Genomic DNA, 7,217 nt, shown 5'->3' with positions numbered 1-7,217 from the left:
TTATACTTTCTTCTTTTCTCTCTCTTTTCTCTCGCTTCATTCATCTACCGGTACTACACTCTCTCTCTCTCTCTCTCTCTCTCTCTCTCTCTCTCTCTCTCTCTCTCTCTCTCTCTCTCTCTCTCTCTCTCTCTCTCTCTCTCTCTCTCTCTCTCCTTCTTAACCATTCTTATGATGCAATTTTTATCCTAATGACCACTCCTCGCCTCATTAATTATTCCAAATTCTCCCTATAATTTTCTGCCCTCCATCCTTTTTCATCCTTCGCTTCTCATGCTCTTTTCATTGCCTTCCTTCTTCTCTCATCCACTCCATTCCATCCTCCATCACTGCTTCATTGATGTGATTTTGGACTTAGTGGTGCGTGGAGAGGCAAGCCCGTGTCACCTTCATGAATAGGCAACTGTGTGTGTTAGTTTGCACGTAAGTAGGAGAGGAGGGTGGCTCAGGAAGGTTTATGGCTGCGATCTATATGAACTGTAGCTACTGTAGCCTCAGGTTATAATGTCAAGGTATTGTAACTCGAATGATAAGTGAGATATGGTCTTGTTCTGTATTTTGGGTGCTTTTATGTTGAGACTTCAGCAGAAAGGAAGAATTGTCATAGAAGGTTATTTTGATTGTCTTTGTTTGTCCAGTGTTATGATGTAACTTTTATGGGGAATGGAATGTGAGAAGTAGTAAAGGAAAGTACTCGTGGAACAATGAAAAGGAAGCGGAGGAGGAGGAGGAGGAGGAGGAGGAGGAGGAGGAGGAGGAGGTAGATGAGGATTTACTGTGCATTCAAGCACTCTTTTAACACTGTTTACTGTTATGATAAGGTTGACGTATCCCACTAGCAGCACGATAGCCACAGTATTTTTCACGACGTCTGCTCTGTGTACTGTTATCGCTCAATATCTTTCTTTCTCTCTCTTTTGTAGCTGTTATTTCGCTTTTCCTTCCTTTTCTTGCTTTTTTTGTTTATCAATCATACATTTTGGATGCTTTTCTTCCTCTTTCGTGCTGCGCTTCTTTGTTTTCTCTATCTCTCTCTTTGTCTGTTTGTTCGTCTTTTCGCTATTTTATCTGTCTTTATTCATGGATGACTCTGTGCGTGTAGCCTTTTGTCTCGTGCCTCTCCCGTCCCACCCTCCCTCCCACCCTCCCTCCCTCCCTCCCTTTCTCTTCCCCCCCCCCTCTCTCTCTCTCTCTCTCTCTCTCTCTCTCTCTCTCTCTCTCTCTCTCTCTCTCTCTCTCTCTCTCTCTCTCTCTCTCTCTCTCTCTCTCTCTCTCTCTCTCTCTCTCTCTCTCTCTCTCTCTCTCTCTCTCTCTCTCTCTCTCTCTCTCTCTCTCTCTCTCTCTCTCTCTCTCTCTCTCTCTCTCTGTCTATCTATCTGTCTATTTAATTGTCTATCTATTTCTATCCATCTGTCACCCACGATGTATTCTCTGCCTGGAACTTAAAGCCTCATCCATTAATCCTCACTGTTAAGCTCACCTACCTGAATTTTACATTCTATTGTAGCTGTTCTTCCTGCTAACTACTTTTCTCTTTACTTTTGTTTCGTCAATTCAAAATGATTCGTACATTTGTATAATTTTTGAACGCATTCTCTTAAGTTGTGAATTCTTATTTCAAGCATTCAATGAAAAAAAAAAAACTGTTATGAATAAAAAGAAGGAAAGAAAATATAATAAAAAATCCTACTGATGTTCTTACCTGACTGAGAAGCAAATTTTTCTTTCTCTTGTTTTTCCTTCGTTTCTTTCTTTTTTATGCAGTTTCTTTTGTTGATGCTCCTTTTTGTTGTGTGGTTTCCCTTCACTTTTGGCGTGTCTTTTTTTCTCGACTTTTTTCCCCTCTCCTTATCGTAAGGGTCTTTCTGCCTCACTCCTGCCGCCACGGGTTATTAGAGGAGGTGCGGCAGTTTCTATTAATGTTCCCCTAAGCTGAAAAAAAATATAATATTTCTTTCTTTTTATTCGCTTCGATATTTGTTTTCTATTTCTCTATTAATTTCACCTTTCATCTTTTTTTCTATTTTTGGCTTCATAATCATGTATTTTTTTATGTATTTCACACTCACACGGACACGCAGGTACACGCACACGCAAACACAGGCACACACACACACACAGAGACACACGCACACGCAGGCACACGCACACGCACACACAGCCACACACACCGGAAGCTCCATTTTCAACACTTCTTTGTTCTTTTCTTCATCTGGAGTCGAGTCACTCTTTAGTTCCACATCACAGTTCATGCTAAAAGAAAAAAAAGATTCCTTAGTTTTATGTTTCTTTTCTCTACTTGAAAACCAACTGCATCTCAAATCAGTGTTTCCTAGTGACGTCAGTGATTTTCTATGTTTTCTACATGTCAGTGGCATTTCAAATTATTATTGCCAGTTGGAAATCACTGCTATCACGTCTTTCACTTCATAGGAGTTTGCAGTTTCTTTTTATTTCTTGTCATTTAAAAATTTTTTAGAGATATTCTGATTTTTGTTCACTAAGTTTTTATGAAATTTTTCAATAGTACGTTTTATGTTCAGTCACATTTCTCAGTGGATTTTTTTTTTTCATTATTTTCCAAGTGAATGGTATTTGAAACTTCCATCTATTTTGGGGGAAATCGATCATTTTGCCGCGTGCTGCCACGTGACTGGTGGTGGACACATGATATTCTCTCTCCGGAGCTGCACTTTGTTTCAGGTTTTCAAGTGGATGTCTTTGTGTTGTTTCGTATCTTCACGCATCGCTGTTGTATTTTACACTTGCAATATGTGAAATTTTGCTTTTTTTCCCTTCACTCACATCCTCCTAACTTTCTTCCAGAGTGATATGATTTCTCTGCTCTCTTATTATTCCCCATTTTCAATATGATATTTTAGGTGATATGTTCCTTATTACATCCCATTCTTTTTATATCTCTCATTAAGCCCAATTTCTTTCGTCTCTCCGGAATCCTACTCCTTTGTCTTCCCCAGTCTATAGTTTCGTTCACTCCTCCCTCTCATCCTCCTCTTTCGCTGTCATCCCGCTCCCTCTGGCTCCCATTTTCCCTGTCCTCACCTGACTCCTTATAACCGCCCCACTGTGACCAGCTCAGAGACACACCTAAGGCCCTTGACGCGCTACCGGCACTGTTCTGCTTCACAAGTGCCATCAATGGTCCCTCTCGGTTGTGTGTGTTTTGTTTGTTTGTTTGTGTGTGTGTGTGTGTGTGTGTGTGTGTGTGTGTGTGTGTGTGTGTGTGTGTGTGTGTGTGTGTGATTTTTTTTCTCTAGTTCGTAATGTATGAACTACAGTTGTTTATTATCTGTCTTTGTTGTTGCTATTCTTGTTGTTTATGTTAGTTTTATTATAATTTTTATTACTACTGTTATTATTATCATTATTATTATTATTATTATTATTATTATTATTATTATTATTATTATTATTATTATTATTATTATTATTATTATTATTATTATTATTATTATTATTATTATTATTATTATTATTATTATTATTATTATTATTATTATTATTATTATTATCATTTTTGTTATAATTTTTATTTTTATTGCTATTGTTATTATAACTATTATTATCATTAATATTGTTGTCATTAACTATTATTAGTACTACTAATTTTAATGATAACAATAGTAAGAATAATTATAATATTGATAATAATAATAATAATAATAATAATAATAATAATAATAATAATAATAATAACGATAAAAATAACAATAAAAATGACAATGATAATAATATTAGTAATAATAGTAATAATAATAGTAGTAATAATGATAATAATAATAATAATAATAATAATAATAATAATAATAATAATAATAATAATAATGATGATGATAACAACAACAGCAATAATAATAAAGATAATAATAACAATAATAATGATAGTAATAATAATAATAACAATAATAATGATAATACTAATAATAGAAATGATAATAATAATAATAATAATAGTAATAATAATAATAATAATAATAATAATAATAATAATAATAATAATAATAATAATAATAATAATAATAATAATAATAATAATAATAATAATGATAATAATAATAATAATGATAATAATAATAATAATAATAATAATAATAATGATAACAATGATAGTAATAATAAATATAATAACGATGGTAAATATAATGATAGTAATAACTACCATGATAATAATATGTTTTGTTAATTTTGCTGTTATACTATTCATTTAGGAGCGGCACGTGTGTTCATTGTTTTTGTTTAATTCTTTGTTTCATCATGATATTACATTCTCTTGCATTTTCCATCTCATTTTTCAGGTGTGACAAAAGTTAAGTTGTACGAATATTATTATTTTTTTCTATCTCATAAATTGGATAATCTACTGTTGTAACTTCTACTACTACTACTACTACTACTACTACTACTACTACTACTACTACTACTAGTAACTTCTATAACTACTATAATTACTACAGTTACTACAATTACTCTCGTTATGAAGTGCTTGAATGAAAATAATTGTTGCTAATTCACCTGCGTCTTATATTTTAAAATGAGTTACAATTAATGTTAATGAAATCCTGTGTTAATAATTTGTATGATTATTGCATTTTTTAAATAATGTTCCTTGACAATGTTTTCTTTTTTCTCCCTAGGTGAATAACTTACTGTTCCTTTGTATTATCTACTAACTTATGTTTCATGTATTTTCAGAGACGGTGTTGCAGTGGACACAGTTTTGGTGGCTTGGTGAGTGTTAAGGAGTTATGTTTGTAGACATCATTCCTTTGATACTTTTCCGTTACTTTCTTTTCCATCGCTGCTAACGAGGTGTGTACATAGTGACTGCTTGATGTCAAACGGTTTTCTCAAACGACACAAAAAGTTTGTTTCATAATCTCATTTCGGTTTTATCTCTCTCATGTGATGCACATTGACAATCATATTTTCATCATTGTGTGTAAAATGTTGGTAATAATTGCGAGAAAAGTGTTTTGCTTAGCTGTTTCTGTCACCACAGCCCTCCATCTGCACACAGAGGAAAGCTATCACTCTCATAGATTCTTCGTAATGAGTTTCAAGTCAATTCTGTAATTATTCAACGCAATCATCGAACAAAGAGTGTGTCACGTATCTGCTTTCACTGTCATTGGTTGGTGTGCATTATCAGCATTCTCATCCATCATTATTTGTTTCTGAAATGCAAGACTGCGGCAAGTATGGCTTTAAAAGTCAGAGTTTTCATAAATGTTTGCGTCGGAAACTGAAAATAATAAAAGTTAACGAGCGACAAACTTCGGTAACACAGTCCAATACGTACAGCATGAGTTTCAGGTCCGTTTTCTCTTCGATTCTTTCATTTTTGCGAGATAGATCTGAAGTCCGCCGCGCGTGACTGTGAGAGGCGTGAGAGCGAGGGAGAGAGTGAGAGAGGGAGAGACAGAGAGAGAGATGCAACCTCCCGCCGCCGATGCCGGAGCGACACTGACTCGGACTTCGACGGCGATCGCGGACGGGGACCCTCTTCCTCCCGTCTCCTTATTCCCCCACTGACCCGCCCACCTGTCCCGCCCGCCAGGTGAGGAGAGGCGTAGTGGGGCGAGGCGAGACGAGGGGTTGCGAAAAACAGGTAATGACAGTGGGAAGAGTGAGACTACTGTTATGGTTCATGTTATTTCTTATCACCGTCTCTTGAAGCGTTGGCGGTGTCGGTAAATTTGCCTTCCGTAAATGGGATAATTTCAACACCTGACATTACATGATAATTATATATGCAAAAGGGAACGCTATATCCATAGCAGAAATAAGTTGTATTTATAAATAAATCATTATGAGTGGCTAAATTGACGGGATGCTACGCTAACATTGCACTAGTTTGAGACAGACTTACAGTATTAAAAGAATATCAATAGCAGATCGTGTGGCTGTGAAGAAGGTACGACAGGCGGTGGTGAGGAACAGTAGGGAACGTGAGGTGATTAGAAACTTGTGTCGCCAAGAACGCAAAGACTTCAGAACTTCGGGGAATCAAGAAGCAAAAACATCCCAATACCGTATACGGAATCTGAGGGCGTGAGGAAGCTGGGTAGGGACTTATCTATAAGATCCAAGGATATACAAGGAGGATCAAGTACCTTATGTAGCACTTTAAGGGTTCTTGCTTCCTACTGAGCACCTTTTGATGGTAAAAAGAAATCTTGCCCGTAATCAAAAAATCAATAATAAAATTCTGGTTAGGAAAAGAATTTCAAAGAAAAATCATCTTCGTCATGGAATTCAGATCGAAGTTTATGATTGTGATGGGGAGCCGAACTGAGGGAGAAAAAGACTCAGTATAACCAATCAACGCGCTGCCAATGACAGTTAAAGAACTTAAGCAGCGCACGAAGAAGAAAACAAGGAAATAAAATCAGTAGAATGAGAATACACCGTTGTTAATTATGTCACACGTATGACAGTAAAGTACATCATGTTTCATCAGAGGCTTGGGTAACAATCCCTTCTACAAACCAGTCAGGAGCTGTGGGCGGTGATGACCTCGACCTGCCACTCTTTTTCTCCCTCCGATAGAACGTCCAGTATCCGTTCCTCTCCCTCTCCTCCTCCCTCCCTCCCTATCTTCCTGCATCCCTGCCTCCCTGCCTATCCCACGACACATTTCCACACTGCCTCCAACTGTCGCGCGCAAGGCAGCAAGCGCATTGAGGAAAGACGCAGTATGTTGTTTTTGTTGACGAGTCTGCCGTTACCGCTGGAGATGTGAGAAGTGCGTCAAGGGAAGGCAACTAGAGAAGGATTTTGTGTGGAATTGGACGCGATATTTGACTGAATACTCGTGGGAGATTCGAGAGGTAGATTTATCGTGGAAAGAAACACACACACACACACACACACACACACACACACACACACACACACACACACACACACACACACACACACACACACACACACACACACACACACACACACACACACACACACACACACACACACACACACACACACACACACACACACACACACACACACACACACTCTCTCTCTCTCTCTCTCTCTCTCTCTCTCTCTCTCTCTCTCTCTCTCTCTCTCTCTCTCTCTCTCTCTCTCTCTCTCTCTCTCTCTCTCTCTCTCTCTCTCTCTCTCTCTCTCTCTCTCTCTCTCTCTCTCTCTCTCTCTCTCTCTCTCTCTCTCTCTCTCTCTCTCTCTCTCTCTCT

The 7,217-nt window shown here is 37.3% G+C and overlaps 1 long non-coding RNA gene across 1 annotated transcript; it reads right to left on the bottom strand.

Moving 5' to 3' along the window:
* Window positions 1-1,842: 1,842 nt before the first annotated feature.
* Window positions 1,843-5,572, bottom strand: LOC123513928. Its single transcript, XR_006677480.1, has 2 exons — window positions 5,321-5,572; window positions 1,843-1,932 (listed from the first exon to the last, which is right to left on the bottom strand). It is a non-coding gene; the product is annotated as an uncharacterized LOC123513928 (long non-coding RNA).
* Between the last annotated feature and the right edge of the window lie 1,645 nt (window positions 5,573-7,217).

Source organism: Portunus trituberculatus, chromosome 37, assembly GCF_017591435.1.
Source record: "Portunus trituberculatus isolate SZX2019 chromosome 37, ASM1759143v1, whole genome shotgun sequence".
Taxonomy (NCBI): domain Eukaryota; kingdom Metazoa; phylum Arthropoda; class Malacostraca; order Decapoda; family Portunidae; genus Portunus; species Portunus trituberculatus.
This window is presented reverse-complemented; position numbering and strand designations above follow the sequence as displayed.